The following is a 20,851-nucleotide window of genomic DNA, read 5'->3' on the forward strand; positions in this document are numbered from 1 at the left end:
CCATTGTAACTATGATCACATGCCTCTATTCATCCTATTGCATTGCTATTGTAGGGTCACATAAAGCATTGCATTCTGTGTTGAAGATCATTTGGTAAGGATTAAGGTGCATTTTAGTCAAGGGTGACAAGAGGTTTCATATTTGCATAAGGAAATGTACCTCTTGTACACAGGTAGTTAGAACATACTTAAGTCTTAGCTACAGTACACCCTATTGGTTTTACAGTTGTGTATATGGGCAGTGTGGCTGTAGCTAGTTCTCAAAGGTGTACAAGGCTGTCAGGCTTGACTGGTGTATGACTGCATGAACCAGCTTGGGAACGCACTGTCATGTTAATAATTTGCACCTAAACTTGTCCCTGTTTTGCATTGTGTTATTTTGACGCTCACTTTAGGCTGAACTGTTAAAGAGGTGGGGCTCAATAAATAGGACATAACGGAAAAGGAACAGATAGATCGGGCTGTACTGCAGGTTTGAAAGAGGCAGCCAATCTGCATTTGTAACCTGTTCATAATAAGGGAGAGTTACGAGTTCAGCCTTACCAAGAATCTGAGTAGGAGAATCCTTCTGGTATCTTCTTTAATACCTCCACACCACAGTATGAAATCTGTGACACAGTTTGAAAATGCTTGGGATACTGCTTCTTCTGGGTGGAAGACACAAGCAGGTCAGCCAAGGTTAGCCAAGGGGTTATAGTGTGTAAACAGATTCCTGTTAAAGCACTAATCCATAGACAGAGAGAACCTGCCATTGCTTGGTCCCATCTCTCTTGGGATATGTAAAGAGAAAGACATGGCCAAGAAGAGAAGTCTGTTGCCTTGTTTCCATAGGGGGCAGACTGCTTCAGGACAGACTCTATTGAGGTCAGGTGGAATCACAAGGGACCGGAATTCTGATTCCGCATCCTTCTGCTCTCAACGCGCCTTCAGAGGAAATGATGGTATCACAGTGACACGGGTGAAACGGCTTTGTTTCCTACCTTACACCATTACTATGGGTTCTATTTAAGGGCATGTATTTTTTTTTAAAAGGTTTTTAATAAAACTAGGTGCACAACAGCTTAGTTGCAGCAATTCCTTGCTACCTTTATACTGTTTAATGGTTTTGTTTATCATAGCCAGAGAAGGTCCTGTGAGTATGGTTCCAGTGTTACAGGTAATAGCACCCAATCTGAAATGTACACTTGTGTTCAATACACATGGTGTGGGAACCTATATCTTTGACACAGGAAGTGAATGGAGAGAATATACAAAAGTGTTACATGTGTGGCTTCACTTAGTCAAAGTCAAACTAAATTCTGGAAAAAAAAACTGTGAACAGCAGAACAAAGAAGGAGAATGAAGAAAAGTGATTTTTTTTTTTTAATTTGTAAATCGTACCAAGTCCCTCTCAGACAATCAAAATAACTGGTTTCTAAACACAAATGTCATCTCATGCACAGAAAACAAAATTCTACACATACAACATGACAAGCAATTCATTAAAAAAGTCAATACTGTAAAAAATGTTTTTGATAGTAAACCTGCTCTTCATGATTTATAACAAGTTCAAACATACAGTTCAGCCTGCATCTCATAGTAACATGAGTCTTTTTGGGCTCACTTTGGATGTCAGAACCCAATAAGACAATTTCATCCCTGTACCTAAATGAGCCATGGCTATAACATTTACCTTGAAAGTTCCTTCATCCAAGGACAAGATGTCTCTCTTAGCCCATTCACTTACCAAAAGATCTTCAGTGCAAGGCAATGGTTCTGTACTGAGAGACAATGGTTGCTGCTTCAATAGCATGATCTAGTGGTACAATGGTACCACAGTGGTATTTTTCTGACACACTAATTATCCCAATGATGTGAACAAATGCACACTGCTAAACAATGAAATACAGCAATACAATATCATCAGCACTGGGTCACGTTTGTTACCAATGGTCTGTTTTTGGTTCTGCTGACGTAACACACATTATATTCCATTGGTAACTTTTCTGATAGGCTAACCAGAGACTGCACCTGAATCCAACAATGGGACAACAGGAACAGCAACACTACCATCTTCTGGTGAGAAGTGGTCATTACAGAAATGCATTATACTAGTTTTTGAATATTGGTTTAGGTAATGAATTTGGACAGATTTTATTCCCACTTATGGGCTGTGAAATCAGCATTAATATTAAACTGTTTCTATTATGAAAGTGGTACAATGTTATGTATGAACATACCAGTATGTACCTACATAAAATGTTTATATAATATTTATGTTAATATAAGTTTAGAAATAAACAGATAGGTACTGTATAATTATAAAAAGAAAAATTATGTTCACACATGATAATACCAATATTTGTGAATATAGGTGTAATTATATAGTTCAGTGTTCTGGGCTATTTTCATAAATTTATATCACAAGGAAACACACTCTGTAATTGCAGAACAGGTGCCTTAAGATGTAACATATTGCATACAAGAGGGCCCTGTGGGATCACAGACAACCCAAGCAGACGGTGTACATATGTATTCCTACAAAGCACTGTACTGAAATCAATATATAGCCATAGTAAATACACAATTAATTAATTTTAAACTACCGTGTATAATATATTATTAAGAATACCAGTTAGCAAGGTTTAAGAGGAATTGCTACTATCAGTACAAATTTTTCATCATGGCAATTTAGTATAAAACAAAACAAACATGCAATTCAATACACTCCAAGCTACTGTCTTGGAGTATTGATACTGGTGAGGGTATAATTTAAGCTTCCCTTTGCATAGTAGTTATAGTGTGAGCTTAACTGGACACATGTGAGCCTAATAGATACACCACACACCATTTGTACAAGTAACTTAGAATTAAGGCTCACCAGAAAACCCAGAACGACTCAAAATGCTATGCAATGGGAGTCCTTTACAAAAACCATCAGAATGTAGCTCCTCCATGATCCACAAGGTGGAGTTCTAGGCTACATTTTAGTTTACAGTAGTGTTTGAGGTTCATTTTAGTGTAGAGCGGTGCTTGAGGTTCATTTTATATTATATGTACTCTTCAAATGATACATTATTCTCCTACCTTTTAATTCCTAAGTAGGACTTTATATCGCCTATATAAAGGACGCTTCCGTTGAAAGCCTTCACTGGCGTGTACAGGCTGTATCAATACTTTTTAAACATACTCTATGTTAAATCATAATATTTCACATAATCTGTATAATTCTCTGCCATACAATACTTCAACCATCTAAAGATTTTTTACTCCTTCTTGTTGTAAAGTATTGAATTATAACAATTATATTTTTTTCAACAAAAGAACCCAATTAGAAACCATTTTGAAAAATGTAAAAAAAAAGTATCTTGACCCAGGACAGGGAATTCTTCCTTATTAGCATCCTGATTAATTCTTTTCTATATGTTCTGCAAAGCTGAGCGCCGAGGGGGGGGCTGTGTTCACAGTTGGTGATGCATTATTGTAGAATCAGTCATTAAGTGTAGGCTTTGGAGCAGATCCACTTAGACCTGAGTGACTGCTTTCTATAACATCAGGGAAGCCATGGCTCTTGAAATTGGCCACAAAAGTTTCAGTAACTCCCACAGACCAGTGAAAGGCAATGAGGAGGGGCAGGGCCATTGCCAGCAGTGTAGACTCACCCACTGGGAATCTTTTCAACTGGGGCTCCAGGCTTCTATCCTGAATCAGGCCTTTTCAGGAGACATATTCTTTTCTTTGGGATTCAGGTCCTTTCAAAGCCAATTGATTTTTATTTTCCATACACTAAAGAGAATTAGAGACCTTTTATTCCTAAGTAGCCATCCATTTGACATGGGGACTACCCCAGGCTCAAAGCAGCAGAGCTTGGAAAGGATACAGCTGTGAATAGCAGAGGCTGGGGAGGCAGGGATAGAAAGGACCCCATGAAGGAATTTCAAAGCTGGTATCACCTGCTACCAAATAAGGTGAAATGTTTACTAATTAGTTAGCGCGGCTGCGTCCTGCTCTCCTGAACTGAGCCTCTGCTAAGAATAAAAGAAAAGTTACCAAAGACTCACGCTCTGTCTGAGCTACATTTGAACTGAGGCATAGGCCGAGCTACTGAGCCCTGGAGTACACATCTGCTGACTGCTAGTTCACTTCCCAAGGGTTCCAGGCAACTGAGAGAGGCATACTTTACAGGACATGACTGTGACTCACCAGGGAAAGCACATTTAGCATTACGTTTGTTAATTAAGTGACACTTCCAAAAATAAATAAATAAATAAATAAATAAATAAACCTTTAAAGTTGCAAATAATGCTACACTACGATGAACACTTGTGATTGAAGGGGGGGGGGGGGGGGGGGGGGGGGGGGGGGACACACCACGTGCCATAGTTCAAAGGTTTGACCTAGATATGATCATACTAGTGACTTTCGTGTGTACGCATGCACACACACAGACACACACACGTGAGCGTACACACGGACACATAGTTTACATGAAAACCAAATTAAATGTATATATAAAATCACAGAAAATTTGTCTTTTATTTTATTATTATTTTTTTTAACAATGGAATTGAACTAGCAACCATTGTGTAATCAATGATGCACAACTGTTTGTTGCAGGTTTTTTTTTTTTTTTAATTTTAAGTCCCCCTTTCCACCTGGCAATATCCCTCAGGACCATGGCTCTTCATTACTCATATCAAAAGCACAGTGGTTTTGTTTTCTTTGTTTTGTTTTGTTTTTTGCGAGATCCGCATTTCCTGCACACTGCTGTGGGAAAGGCAAGATTTAGCAAACAGACCTCCAGCACCTTTGAAGTAGTACCCTGACTTGACTAAATATACCACTTCCTTTGTTTAGCCTTTCCTAAAATACACCGCCCCTGACATCAGCAATGTTCTTTCCGAGTTCCTTTTTTTCTTAAATTCAACTCCGCTTTTCCTGCCCCGTCAAGAGAAGATACTCCCTATGGTGGCCAACAACATTGGGAATTGACATGTCTAACTGGAAAAGGAGACTCTTAATGTTTAACTAACAGAACTGTTCATATTCTGCAACCCAAAATGAACTCCAGGGGTGTGTTGAGTAATTGGATCATATGAGTATCCTTTATGATATTTATTTTCACGTACAAAAAATTTACAAGTAAATTACTGGTAACACATACATTTTCCATGCAAAAAAATAATGTCTTGATTCAGCTCCTTATTATATTTTCTATGGTAGTCAGTCTTGAATGTAATGTTAAAACTGTACAATGCACTAGTAAGACCTCATCTTGAATATTGTGTGCAGTTCTGGTCACCTTGCTATAAAAAAGATATTGCTGCTCTAGAAAGAGTGCAAAGAAGAGCGACCAGAATTATTCCGGGCTTAAAAGGCATGTCATATGCAGACAGGCTAAAAGAATCGAATCTGTTCAGTCTTGAACAAAGAAGACTACGTGGCGACCTAATTCAAGCATTCAAAATTCTAAAAGGTATTGACAGTGTCGACCCAAGGGACTTTTTCAGCCTGAAAAAAGAAACAAGGACCAGGGGTCACAAACGGAGATTAGACAAAGGGGCATTCAGAACAGAAAATAGGAGGCACTTTTTTACACAGAGAATTGTGAGGGTCTGGAATCATCTCCCCAGTAATGTTATTGAAGCTGACACCCTGGGATCCTTCAAGAAGCTGCTTGATGAGATTCTGGGATCAATAAGCTACTAACAACCAAACGAGCAAGATGGGCCGAATGACCTCCTCTCGTTTGTAAACTTTCTTATGTTCTTATGTTCTTATGAATACACCAGCTCTGATTAGTTAGGTTACCACAATCTAACCACCAGCTAGCTCTACACAATCAATTACTAATTTCCAAATAGTTCTTAATAAAGTGGCACGTGGTAATGTAGTAATATGACCAGTAGGTAGAGTATTGACATTCAAGCCATCAGCAAAGGTAAGGCTATATTTGTAGAAACAGTACAGCCGCACAGAGCGTCCTGGATTTCAATACAATCTGTGCACATACTCTGCTCATAAGCTCATCTTTTACAGGCGTATCTGTGGACACAGTTACACCAATACAGGGGAGACTGGGGGAAAGTGAGAATCGGAAAAGCTTTGAAGCTGCTTTAGCAGAAGCCTGAGGAATTTCACAGAAAGACATTGGTGTGTATCTGTGACAAGAAGGGAGACTCCCTGTGTAAACCCTCCCCAAAGCAACCATTAAAAAGGACTAGGTCGAAACATTTGTCTAACAGGCTAGGACATTTTGAATTGCTCACTTGATAAGGCCACATTACACTGTATAACTATGTAATAACTATATAACTAAACTATATAACACTGTATAACTAAATAATTATTTGAAAACCAGCATAATATGAATTTAGGTTTTCATTAAATATTGTTTTATAAATTGTTACAAACTCAAAGCCCTGTAAATTAATTCAGTTTTTTTTTTTTAGTGCACTTCTGCAGCATTATAATATGCTATGATATTTGACATGCTTCATGGCGTGTTATTGCACCTACAACACATTACAGTATGTATTAACATGCTCCTATCTCTTTGGCTTGCCTGCATACATGTCCTTATTTCATTTGTTTGTTGTATGGTTTTATTAAGCCTATAACTGTTAACTTAAAAAGGTTCTCCATGGAAACCATGACTCCGTAGAATAACATTGAATTTAGTCATTCTGTAATGGAAGTAAAATCCTTATATTGAGAGGACCACTGTACTCGGGGTTGTGTGAGAGCATTTATCCCTGAGCTCAGCAGCGAAACAAACAAGAGCAGGAAGCTTCCGGTCGTCAAGCCTGCTTGAGAAACAGCGCAGGCGATTAAAAAAAGATTGATTCCAGGAAACAAGTGCATGTAGACGCAGGGAGCCTGGGGACCCAGGAAAGAATGCCAGCGAAGAGCTGAAAGGGAAAAAAAAAAATCTGTGAATGCAGCTCCATCCCTCTGTACGTGTGTGACGTGCCGTAATCAGAAACCTCACTCTCCTGAATCCTACCCTGCGTCAGGCACAGCTGCAAGTACATCTCCATCCCCCACTCCTCCATCTCCACAGACATACACTTCAATAATAATAATATCTTCATATCCTCTCCCAGTGGCAGACACTATATGTTAGTTGAAAATGATTCTTTTCTATTGTTTTTTCTCTTTTCTGTTGTTTTTGCTTGGATGGGATTTCCCATATTGGACAGTTCAAAGTTTGCGCTTCATCAGTCTCTTCAGAAGGCTGTACTAAACTGCTGTTTACCAGCAGTATAAAACACTTTCATGAGTATGAAAGCTTATTTCATTCATTAAAAAAAAAAAAAAAAATTCTTTAAACAACATGAGTCAAACCTTTTTGAATATGTCTCAATAATACAATCTGAATAAAAGCTTTCTTAGTTCTGTAGACAAATGTTTTGCCATTCTGTCCTAGCATGTATCAGCTGACATTGATATACAATGAAACTTGAACTAACCAGCCACCAAAAAAACAGCATTACCTTAAAATTGGGGATTAAACAATAATTCACAAATAGTGCAAGCAGTACATAGTACACTCTTCTAGTAAGTTAGATACATAAATAAGTAACTTGGAGAATAGTTATTTGTTCTCAGGCAGTGGAGTACAGAGCGCTTGGAAAAAACATGGCTAATTTGCATAGAACCCAATCTCCTACACTTATCAACTGAGGATTGTACTTTCCAAACTGCAGAATTATGCTCATCTACAGGTAACTTACAAAACCAAATGAACAATAAAAACAACAACAAACATTATTTTGCCCCTCCCCCCCCTCCCCAAAAAAAGCCCCCCAGGAGTCTGTCTCCATATCCCCTGCTCTCTGTCATTGTGCCCCCAGGACTGAGCAGGCCGCTCAGCTGTGGTTGTTCAAAATTACAGTGCTCACTGCAGCACGGGCCAGGATAAATATTTAAAGTGAGGAAGTAAGAAATCTGATTCTCCTCTTGTTCTCCAAGGGACATGCTCCCCTAGACTGAGGCAGCCCCATATAATGAAGACAGCAATATAATGCTACTCAAATTTGACCATACATAGTAAAATAATGTGCCAATCTGCAGCACTCTTTGTACAATAGTTTTGAAAAAAGATGTAGTAATTAACAGCAATTCTTTTATCAAATTACTTTGGTTTTAGTCATTTTCATGTAGTTATAATGGTGTGTGTATGATATTAAGAAATGCTTAGTAATGTTTGGACATTTCAATCTTTAACAATTCTGAAGAAAAACTTTTTTTTTATCTTAAGATATATATTGCAACATGAAAAAGTAATAATAATCATAATTTTAATAATAATAGTAATAATAACGCTTTGGGATCCAGCCTTTAATTAACTGAAAATTTAAAAAGGTCCAAGGTTACCTCAAATGCGTCTCGTTTAACTTGGATAAGGCTCCTACTGTACCATTAAAGCATGTGACTAATGCAGTCAGAATGTGGCAAAGTTAGGATCTTGCTCCCCACGTCAGACATCATTTTCTCTTGTTGAAGAGGCAAAACATGAAATAAACTGAGTCACATTAACCTGTTTTTGTTTTGTTTTCATGTTGCTGCTAGCCAAGTTTGTCCCACTTTTACATCACATTGTTCTAGGTTTGATCCTTTTTTGTATATAACCTGACCTTCAGATATCTGGTCTCATTATGCTAACTGTTTTTGTAGACATGTGAAATGTTTTTGGACAAATATACCTCACTGTAGCCCCTCCCTTTTAAAATAGATTTGCTACAATAATCCACACACACACACACACACACACACACACACACACACACACACACACACACACACACACACACACACACACATACTGCAATAATGAAATCTCTGACCTAGCTCCCCCTTAACCGAGATCATTCAGAGCATCCGACTGATTTGTTGTGCTCAGCAATTTGTAACATCACTGAAAAATGCAAGGAATGCAGCTGCATTTCCTGCCCCCCCCCCCCCCCCCCCCCCACACACACACACACACACATAGTTTTCTACACAGACACTCATGTCCAACACACTGTTTATGAATTCAGAACCCTATTGAAACTCATGGAATGCTGTTCCTTCAGAAGCAAACATGTCTCAGCCACAGAAACACTAGAACAAAGCAGAAAATATGACCCCAATGAAAAATGTTATTTGTGAGGACATCACGGTGCCTGTAATAAACACCTTACCTGAACACTTTAACACTTTATACAGTCTAAGTACAAATACGGTATCTGCAGTATATGTAACAGAACTGAATTTTCTCATCTCTAAAGTGACATGAAATAGAAACACACAAACATACATACATACACATACATTACAAACATAAACTGCCAGGTCACTTGATTAGGAGCTTTCTACACAATTGAGTTTGGCATTGTCTTGGTGTGGGGCATGTCCTCCTAGAATACCCTGATCATCTTGATTGCTTTGGTAGTCCACACAAGTGCCATAGTTTACTCAAGCATAGATGCTGTTTATGTTTCACCAGCAGGGGGCACTGTGGCAAGGTAAGGAGGTTAGCCCCAGGGGTTAGTGTCCTTCACTGGGGATGGGGGTGAGGGGCTCAGTTTATGCTGGTGCAAGCCAAGAGCAGAGAGACAGGGAAGCTGGGTGAGCGATATAAACGATGGCTGCCCGAGACTGACAGCTAATCAATAACAGAGAGGCAATACATATCGTCTAGCAGCTCTTCACATCCATAACTCCTGACCCTGCAATCCATTCCCAGCACTGCTTCCTGCTAATCTCCTTTTACAGCCCCTAATGGAAGAGCCCATTAGCCTTCTAAGTAGCAGATAAGCTGTGCTCCTGCCTCGCAGCACTGAGCTCTGATTGTATTAGACAGGATCCCACACCACCACTGCCGCCGCCTGCCCGCCCAGCACACAGGACTGAGGAGGGAAATTAAAGGCGAACCTCTGGAAACACAACATTAAATCACTATTGGCCCAGCAACTGGGTCTTCCATACTTGACAATTAAGTGACTATCCCCAGATAGGGAGTCCTGTTACAAACACATGGACTACAAAACAAGACTTAAACCAGATTCTGTCAAGTCAAGCTGCCCCCCTCCTCTCTCTGGGGATGCATCTGTAGGATGGGGCTATAGTGGAGGTGTGTTTCAAATAGAGAACCGTTCATCCAATTGTGTTGAAACATGGGACATTTCTTAGAACAAGGTATTGAGAATATACAGAGAATATACAGATGTCTTTACCTAGTAATCATATCACACTTTTATCTAAGATAGTTTGTCATAGAGCTTTACTGTTTTTTTTTTTGTATTACTACATTATTATAAATATTAGAACTTGGTTATGACATTCTTTACACTTATTGAGAGCGACAACATGAACATTCTAGCAAAACCACTATTAATATTATTATTATTATTATGTGCAATAGTACAAATTTATGCAACATTAACATATGCAATTAAACTGCTGTGAAAGTTAAGATAATTGGACAACAGTGCTAGTGTTAGACTGATGTGTAACTGCAATATTAACTAGAATTCTCCCTATGGATTGTCCATTTTCTAAGCTATATAATAGTTTAATTTTAGTTATTACTATAATAGTTATTTAGCTGGTATGTTGGCACACTCGTAGTTTGCAATACTTTTCTCCACTTTATACTTTATACTATTTCATTGTCAATCCTTTCACCTTACCTCTCTGATATTTTGTTTGCTTCTTTATGATACTCTTGCCATGTTTTTGCTTTGCTTTACTGCAATCCGCAGTGCTTTTACCAGGGTGTACTGGCTTGCTGCAAGGAAAGTAGCACAGCTCTTTCTGCTGGGCTTGCTGACTGCTCCAGCTTATGGAAAGCAGTATATTGTTCGTAGTATATTCAACATGTGCATTTTAAAAGGCGAGTTACTCTCATTAGATGGCTGTCTGTTTTCCCAAAGGGTTGCATTGTCTTTGTAATGAAACCTCTGCTTTAGGAGAACAAGGGAATGCACTTCACGCAAGAGGTTGCCACTCCCCTACACATCCCTCTGAAAAGACTTTTCACTTTGTCAAGTAGCTGTGCTTCTTCAATCCACAACCTCTCAGCCCCTGACTATAGCTGCTACACATTCCCCTTATCAAAATGCATATCCCTTACCATGGGAATTTTGCAGTTTTCCCATGGTTATAAAATGGATTTATCACAGTTTACCATGGTTTGCCATTTTTTAAAACATGCTTTACTATACCTTTCTGTGCTGTACAATGCTTATTTATGTATTAATGTGCTTTCACTGGCTTTATTACACTTTGCTATGCTTTTGATGTCAAAACCTTGACCTGTATAGAATTCAAACCAATCCTCATGTACTATACATGCAACATTTAAAAAAGAAAACCTCACTGGCAGTAAATGGATCACCGCAGGGGCTGAACTGCGATTGTGAAACAGATTACACATTACAAACACCTGCATGCATTTAAAAATGACGATTGTCTATTCAAGGATACCTGTATTTTATTTTAAGTGAAGAAAACCTTTGGCCGTTCTGCATTCCTTTATTTATCTGAGTACCAGTTGGAAGGTATATTATTCAGATAGTATACAATTTTACATAATAGACAGGGGTCTATTTCAATTATCTAAACAACTTGCTAAACAAATTTCTAATATCGTTTTCCTAAAACTCTCCCTGTCCCTAAACAAATGGGGGAATACTATTGCTAATTACATTTTCCTAAACTATTCACAAAGGTCTGTTTTATTGTATTTTCTGACTTTAATAAGAGGGTCAATACGTGAGGGGAAACCACTGCAGGATAAAACCAAATTTGTAAAGCTAAGAGGCAGTTACAGATGACTGCAATAGGCAGGCTGCTGTTTATACTGATGGTTTATGGAGAGATCCAAGGCCAATTGAAATTGAAACTTCCATGTCCAGATGATAGATCTATACCAGATATTACAGTATTGCAGTGTTGATTCCTGGCAAACATGTGCGATTGTCTGTGGCTGAAGTGGAAAACACAGGAAGGAGCCGCGGTGGCTGCAGGCAGGGTGGGACTGGCAGCCAGGGAGGTCAAGGTGCTTCCTCTTGGCTCTGAGGGAGCTTCCCTTCGCTGCTCCCGCCACCAGCCACAGCGCTCCTCAAAATAACCCACAGCACCTCTCTCTCTCTTTCTCTCTCTCTTTAGCTCCGTGCTGAGAGCCCTTGGGTTAGGTTCTTCTCAATGTGGCTTATAGTTGTTGTTCTAAAATAGTTTTTCACATTTCATATTTTTACAGTACATTATCATTTAAATAGTACCATTTGTTCATGTTCAAACAAAAAGATCTGCCCTGTAGATGTTTACTACATATATTTATATTGTATAACAAACATTAAATTGTTTCCATTATTGTTCAGAATCCCTGGGCAGCAGTGGAGTACATTTGCTTCAAATTTCATTTCAATTGCTTTTTTTAATGGTGCATGCTAGCATTCTGAATGGTTGTTTTGAGTTAGGCTTGTTATCATGGCAGGCAGAGTTGAAAGTTCACATTGTCACATGATCTGAATGGAATGAGAAGGCTGTTTGATCCTGGCACTTATACAGCTCCACATAGACTCATTGAGCTCAAAAGGAGTCTGTTTGCGAATGTTATCGAGCCTTTGAGGTTAAACCTTGCCGTGGGTCAAACACTAAAAAGCTTGTGTAGCTAAAACAGTAATCGATTAAGCTCCCCATCTCAAGACTGGAGCAACATAACCAAAAATGATAAGGGTGTGTTTTTGTTAGTCCTGATGAAGACACTGATATAGTCTTGAAATGTTTGCTTTTTATCTTGCTTAAAAATGGAATAAAAATAAAAGGAAAACATTCCTGGGTGTGCAATTGTTTTTCAAATTAAACCGTATGTGGCAACACAATCTGCACCTCAAAAAGATGGAAGATTGAGTGCCTGAGTCTTCTCTTGCTATGTGTTTTTCTATGACATGTTTTTTTTTTTTTTTTTTTTTTTTTTTTTCTAGGCGGTCTTGGTCAACAAAAATGTTTAATTGTTGCCCAACCTTGAGATTTATTTTCTTCCTCCCTTCAAATCAATGACTTTGATGGATTGCTGTTTAATAATGCTTTTTGAGATGTCTTGTACTATTTCAATTTCCCTATAACTCAAAATATTTTAGGATCTCTTTAAATAGTTTGGTTTATTTCTCTGTGGGCCTGTGCCAAGTCAGTGCCTGAAAGAGAGATTTCCTTTACTGCTTCTTGCTTTAATTGTTTTGAGTAAAGTCTACATATTGTTCTATAATTGGCAGAAAAAATTGTTTTGAGATTTTATTTCCACTACCATCAAAGAGCTGAAAATCAGAATGTGGAACTCAGTAATTTTTTTAACAGACGAAACTTGACTTTGAATTTGATAGTTTTACCAGACATATGATTGGTCTTTTCAACAAGAACATTTAATTCCAAACTACACACTAATTAAAAAACAGGCAAGCAACTGAATATAACAAAAACACTGTGGACTTACTTAATTGATGAATCCTGAGATGTCATTTGTAGAAAAAAAACATTTGGATGAAGAGCTGGTTTTAAAAACCAAACTGCGAATACTCAACCATTTTGCTTTTTCGTGCAATTAAAAAGACAATTTTGTTTTGGTCATCCCTGTTGAAGAAGGTTCAATTTATGCTATGGATGACCTTTACTGATACTTTTGATTCTTATTTTTTCCTCAATTGAAGGTGAGGAAAATAGCTTTTGAATTAAAACAGTCAACAAACATACAGTATGGAAATCGAAAATTAAGCGAGTAGCCACACCTGACCCAAAACCTGCCTGTCAACACACTTGTCAAGATTAAGTCTAATTATGAGTGCCAGAAGCTAGCCGCAAGCTTGCATCATGTAGCCAGTACAAATGCAGTAAAACTTGACAGACAGAGGGTGATTGCAGGTTGAAGACACACAGAATCCCACCCATTTTGAGGATACATGTTAGCCAATAGCAATACAGTAGACCTTGGAAAGCATGAAGTTTGGTAAGCTTTTTTTTTTTACTTTTAAAGAATTACATGTAGGGTTAGCCTCTGCAACCTCTTATGATTAGCTGACGCTGCTGCAGACCAACATGGATCAGAGTATTGCTGTACATTCAGAAATAAAAATATAAAAAGTTGAGATGCACTTACATTGATTGCCAGGTTAACTGTGAATACGACTATTTTTCTTATTGCATGCAAGATACTGAGAGTGCTAGGTACTGTACAAGCAGCAGTAGCCACCTTAGTAGGTAAACAGTGGAAGCTTCAGCAGGTTAGAGACAGGAAACAAGACAACATATTTTCTAAACATTTACTCCAAAATATCTATTTTTTTTAAAAATTAAAAACAAAATAGGAAGCAATTAAAGACTGGGGTGAACCTTATAATATAGAGCCCACTGTTGTATAGCTGTTTCCTTCTCACTACCTGCCTGAAAAGAGCGCTCCTTGAACATTCTGCAGAGATCAGTCATCCTGCACCTGAATGAGGGACAAGTGAAGACAGGAACAGCTGTAGCAGCAGAATGGCTGTGCAAAGACTCTTTGTTAATCAGAGTCAAAGGTTACAGATGGTGTGTTTTTTGTCTTGATCTATAGCTGTGTTCTCTCCTCACACAGTTCCAGGGTTGTGAATGGCGCCCAGCATGATGGACAGACATATTCTGATTGACTGACAAGGTGCATTATGAGAAACTCCCGGGGGGCTTAACCTTGTGTGGAGGGACAAATCCTATTCTAACAAGAGGAGCCTGACGGCTCTTATCTGGCTCTTGGAGAGAACCCTTAGATATAATTTAGAGTAATGTGCTGAGGGGACTGCCTTTCTGTCCCTAATGACTTTAGAAGACCAGGGTCCCTTTCTGTAGCCAGGGTGTGAAAGGTGGGTCGATGGGCGGAAGGGGTCAGACGCTAGGTGGCTTGCCACCACTGCCCTAAACCCTGAGATACGTTCAGGCTTCTTGTGTTTACATCATGTTTTCCAAGGAGCAGGGAGGCTGAAAGGGCCTTTTCTTTCCAGGGGCCGTCACTCTCACTGAGATGTCAAGGCTTGGGTTTCCATGGGAACCACAGCCCTGCTAATACTTTTGGCCTGGGGGACAGACTGCCTATACACCATGTTACCCTACATTAGGAATATCTCTCCATAGTTTGTAATACCTGCCTGTGGCAAAGTGCCCACCCCTGTGTGTATTTTGTATTGTATGTTGTGTGTTAATGTTGGTGTGTAGTCATTGGTACACGGAATATAAACGGGTCTGTGTAACTGTTTAAAATGTATATTTGTATTTAGGCATGAGGATTGCATAGCACTTCACGTCAAGTAAAAAGTAATAATATATGAGCACGGGGAATTGCACTTTATTAATTCAAGTGCAGTTGTACCAAGACTCCAATTGCATGATTGATTAGCAATCGAGTCTCGGTACAGCTGCATAAAAGCAGCATGTTTTCACTCACTCTGGGTTGTGTGTTCGACGAGTGGAGAACGGTATTGGAGACGGAGGTAATATATATAAATAATAATAATAATAATAATAATAATAATAATAATAATAATAATAATAATAATAATAATAGTTAAAAATAGAAGCTCATCGTGTTTTGTCTGTGTAGTCCGTTTTGTTTGTCTTTTTGTTTTGGCGATGAGTGCAGTGTCCTGTGTTTTTGTTTGTTACGCCTTTTTATTTACTGTTCTGTTCTTTCATTTAATGCCAAGCGCAAGCAAGCTCTCAGCTTCCCCAAAACTCCATCTCTTTGTTTCTGGTCTGAAGTCCCCCTCTCCAGCCGTCTTTGTGACACTGCCCTTACAGAAAAGTTCTTCCGTTGGTATACCTTTATAATAGAAATTTACCTTAAGGTACACTAGATGAACCATTACTGCCATCTCAAAGGGTTTAACCCTAAATCCATACAGGGAGGAATACCTGTGCATGCTGTTTCATACCTTAGTGATGCAACTGTCCCGTTACAGAACCTTTAAGCATTCTGAAGATTGGTAGGGATGGATGGCCACTAATAAGGACTTTTCACTTTTTATGGAAAATGCATATAGTTGTAGGCATCATTTGTCAGCTTAAAGCTTGATCATGAAAAAAAGCATTGTAAATGTGATGTGTACTTCTAACAAATGTAACCACATTCCAATTATATGCATGACTTGGAGCTGATAATCCCTAAACACTATAGGGCTTTGATATTTGTATCGATTTTTTATTTATTTTTTATTAGTTTATAAATACTATCATATACTAACTAACTATTAAACAAATGAACGACATTTGTTAACAACAGCATTCTCATAGATTCAACTGCAATGTTTAACTAGAAAACAGAGATCCCAGATTACAGAGAACAGAGCTCCACAGATCAGCACATGATGCTTTATCTCATTCTCTTAGCATCTTCTCTTCTGTACTCCCTTCTTCCACAAGCCATTAGTGTAAACTGGCCTTGATTACTTATTTATGGAGCAAATTGTCTGGAGTTTGTGAGATGAGGAATAAGACAGAGCGAGCCTGTGGCAGAGCACAGCTCTGCTCTTTAGAAATTGGCAAGGATGGGGTTAAATTCCCCTACCTGCCTGGGTTCATTGTGCTCAGGTGGCTGGGGTTGATTAGATGATTAGTTTAATTAACGATCAATCAGCGCCCAGCCACCTGACATAAAAGGAGGCCTCTGCTTCCCATTAAGGAGGAGGGAGCTGAGGAAGCAGGTTGGTGTTTTGAATGTTTTGAATGTTTTGAATGTTTTGAATGTTTTGAATGTTTTGAATGTTTTGAATGTTTTGAATCCAGTGAAGGCATTGCCCAGCCTGGAAACCTTTATTTTTGTGAGTGCATTTTTGCTTTATTTGTGTTTAAATTGCTTTGTTTTGGCCCTTGTGCCCTTTCATTTTTGTTTTTATTTATAAAAAAAGTTATTTTTTTGAACTACAGACTCTCTGGGCCTCTATCCACTCGCCAGCCTGCCACAGAGCCCTAGCTCAGAATGCAGATACCGCTGAACAACTGCAGGCATGGCTCTGTGACACAGACAGACAGACAGACAGAGGCAGGATGGTTCTGTGATAGAGAGACAAGCTGCAGTTAGGTGATCTCCTTACATTGCCTGCAAGGGCATTATGAGCTCCCCGGGCAGGAAGGCTGTGGATTAGATGTCAATGAGCATGGAGAAGCCAAACACCTTACTTTGTCTGTCTCAATTACACTACACTATTTACTTTGAACATAGATAATAACCCTTTAATCATTTTGCTGTTTATCATGGTTTAACAGCATTGTTACAATTGTAATGTTTAGCAAATTACATCAGATTTTATTATAACTTTTTATTAGTCAGCCAACAGTTAATATGCCTGGTGTCCCATAATTCAACAATTGTAGATGATCATGAATACTTGTGTCTCCTGTTTTCTGGTGTGAAATGTCTTTAAGTAAGCCTGATTTATGGGGCACGGTGTAAATTAACTATCAACACAAAACAAACATGTGTTAACGTGTTAGTAAGCTAGTTATTAACAGGAAATAAACTAACAAAGGTTTTCCTCTAAAATAGTGTGACCAAAAAATATTCTCAGGCACGCTGCACCTCTAGCAAAAAAAAAGAAATATGTGAATGGAGGAGTGCTGTATTTCCTGGATCCTATTAATGAACCTACCCAGAGTTCAGTGCTGCTCATACGCCCTGCTTTTAGGATGTGACCTTTAAACACTCAGCAGCCTTCACCCTTCCGCTGCTTAAAATAAGACAGGAGAGTATCACTTGCCCACCTTGACAAGGAGAGATTAGATTACCTCGGAACATTTCCTGATTCCACACCAGTCATCTTAACAAGAGCCAGGACCCTTGGCAATGGGCAGGTATCAAGACAACAACAAAGCGCTGTGGGCTGACCTTTCCAATGTTACAGCAGTACACTGAAGAACTGCTTAATGTCAGGAGCTGTCAACTCCTGCACTGCGAGCCTGCTAGAAAACCCATCTCAGCAGCACATTTAATCTGTGCTGCTCATTCTCAGCATTGCACTGCAGGCAATGCAATCCAGGTACAACATCATGACAGTAGGAGCAATCCGTGCCAGTACTTAATAAACCCTACTTAGTCAAAAATACTCTTAGCAGGGTGATACTTGAAATTTTTGTGCTGTGCCAACTTTGTAAGGCACACGAGTGATTTTACACATTGGTATTAATAACACTGCCAAGTCTGCAAAAAAATGTAGCAGTGAAATGCCAAGCTAACGGAGATAGATAACAGAAAAGGTTGTTTGTTGACATTACAATAGCATCGCCTTGTTTTCAGATTGGGCCATACCTCAGAAGCTAAGCAGGGTTGAACCTGCCAGTTCTAAGAAGAGTTACTGGTAGCTCAAGAGCAGGCACCTTGGAGACAAAATTCAATGAATGATCCTGCATGGTGTCAGTGGGACATTATACTTTGGAAGAGATGTACTTTGAAAGAGATTCCATACTGCAAATAAGGCCTTTCTCCAACATAAGCCACTAAACTCTCCCAGTCTATTTTAAAAGTGTTCACATATCCAACTTCCATTTCTAGGGACTTGTGCAGCAGATCTCTCTTGCACAAACACCTAAGATGAATATATAATTGGGTCCCAATGGTTCACCTAGTAAAGGCACTGACATATAATGCATGGGGCAAGTCATGTCAGTGTAAGCTTGCAGGTTTAAATCCTAGTTGCTGCATATTTCAGATCTTCACCAGGGTACCCGTAAGAAGAGCTGCATATTTTATTCCCACTATTTAGGTAGAAAAACTCATTGCACCTTGCCACAGTACATAACTAAATTATATTAACCAGTCCTTATACAGTAAAATATACTACAGCATATAACAGTTTTCCAAAACTCTTGGACATAGTACGGAAATGTCATTATCTCCATGCTGGGGATGAATAACTCTGACATGCATTTAGTTGAGACAGTCATATGTATTTACATACAGGGCAAGTATGTCACTTACATAGTTATTTTTGTAAGAGGTACTACTGGAAGAACTTTGGCTAGTGTTAGGGGTATTATATAGCTTTTTCACATAAAATGAGAACCACTTGATTTTACCATGCAGTATCCAAACAAGCACTTTGCAGTGAATGCTGACCATCTTGGACACCTTAATGAAATTCTCTGTGATGTTGACTTCGGTATGCTTGCTAGGGAAGATATATTGAACACAGCACAGTGCCATCAGTTTAACTTCTTGGAATTGAGTCGAGTTTTCTGCCACACCTGGAATTAACAAGGTCCAGCTGTACTGTTCCTGAGGAAATATTGTCCTGCAAGTTTCAGATTTTGATGTTTGTTTTCAGCACCCTGCCAAAACACCAGTCACATCCCATTAAAATGTATGATCTGGCAACATTCCCAGCTCTGTCATAAGTGTGAATTAAGGCGCTCTGTCCTAATAAATCGTTCCTACAGCTCACTCTCTGTTTGTGTGTGAGGTGGAATGGGGTAGGGCGCAGAAACAGACAAGCCAGAAAATAATTGTTTTGCACCAATGAAAACTGCAAGCATTTCCATAAACATGCTTTAAAATGTAATCCTTGTCAAAAAGTACTACTGAAATAGATCTTAGTTTTTGCACTTGTACTGTATCTACTGTAGTTACCACTGCCACGCTGGAGTGCAATTAAGCAGGGCACACTAGAACTAATGGGCAGGATCCTACTGAAGTACAAGTGGTACTTCAACTACTTGGATATAACTACCATAAAGTACTGTGGATTTCCACGAAGGAGGATGTTTAATAAACACCGAACTACAAGTACTGTCATGATGAATTGTGTTTATATAACAAGCACGTTATGTGGAGAGGAAAGTATGTATAACCCTAAATTAAACAGCTGAACTTGTGGGGTTGTCGTCCTTATATAAAGCTCCACATCTGCTCAGTGACACAGTGTAATTTAGGACTGCATGCTTCAGTCATTCTGTTGTTGAATTGCAAATTAGATCAGTTAAATAATGTATTAATGCTGTAGCGTTGAATTACGAAAAAAAGTTATTCGACAAGATGTCTTTCAAAACATGTATAATAAATGGACACTGGTATAAGAAAATTACTACTTTTGTAATTTAAGCTCTGCTACAGCATGTACGTACTATTTCACCTTTATATTTATATATAAAGAAATACCTCTCCCTATGACTAAAATGTCCAACTGTAACTGATCCCGACAGAGTATCATAGCTTAAGAGAGATCAATCGGGAATGTACGATTTGAAAATTTATATATTTTATTTATGATGTTGCTCTCAAAAAACACCAGTTTAGGGCGCGTTTTTTATATATTAAAATTATATATAAATATAAATATATATAATATATATTATATATAATATATATATATTATATATGTTATATTTAAGACACACTGTGTGACTAACCGTTTCTTTGGCAAAGAAAAAAATAAAACTGCACACACCACATAACACATATATAATATCATATATATATATATATATATATATATATATATATATATATATATATATATATATATATATACACACACACACACACACACACTTTTTCTACAACACACAAATGTCAATTGTACCAAAGCATTACTTACTAGCATATGGGAATTGATACTGGTTTACCTATAGCCTGCAAATAGCACTGGACAGACATTCCTTTTTAAATGGTATGTACCAATAAGCCAATCCACCTTTCATATGGCACCATTCACAGCATAAACCTTTAGACTGAAGAGACCTGGTTTGATATGTTTGCGTTCAACCTAAATATTTTGTTTGTGGAGAAGAAACCTTGTTATTCAGTATTATAACAGCAATGGTAAGACATTGAATTCAACATGATGCACAGTTGTCCTAGTATGGAGCATTTCCA

Source organism: Polyodon spathula, chromosome 20, assembly GCF_017654505.1.
Source record: "Polyodon spathula isolate WHYD16114869_AA chromosome 20, ASM1765450v1, whole genome shotgun sequence".
Lineage (NCBI taxonomy): Eukaryota > Metazoa > Chordata > Actinopteri > Acipenseriformes > Polyodontidae > Polyodon > Polyodon spathula.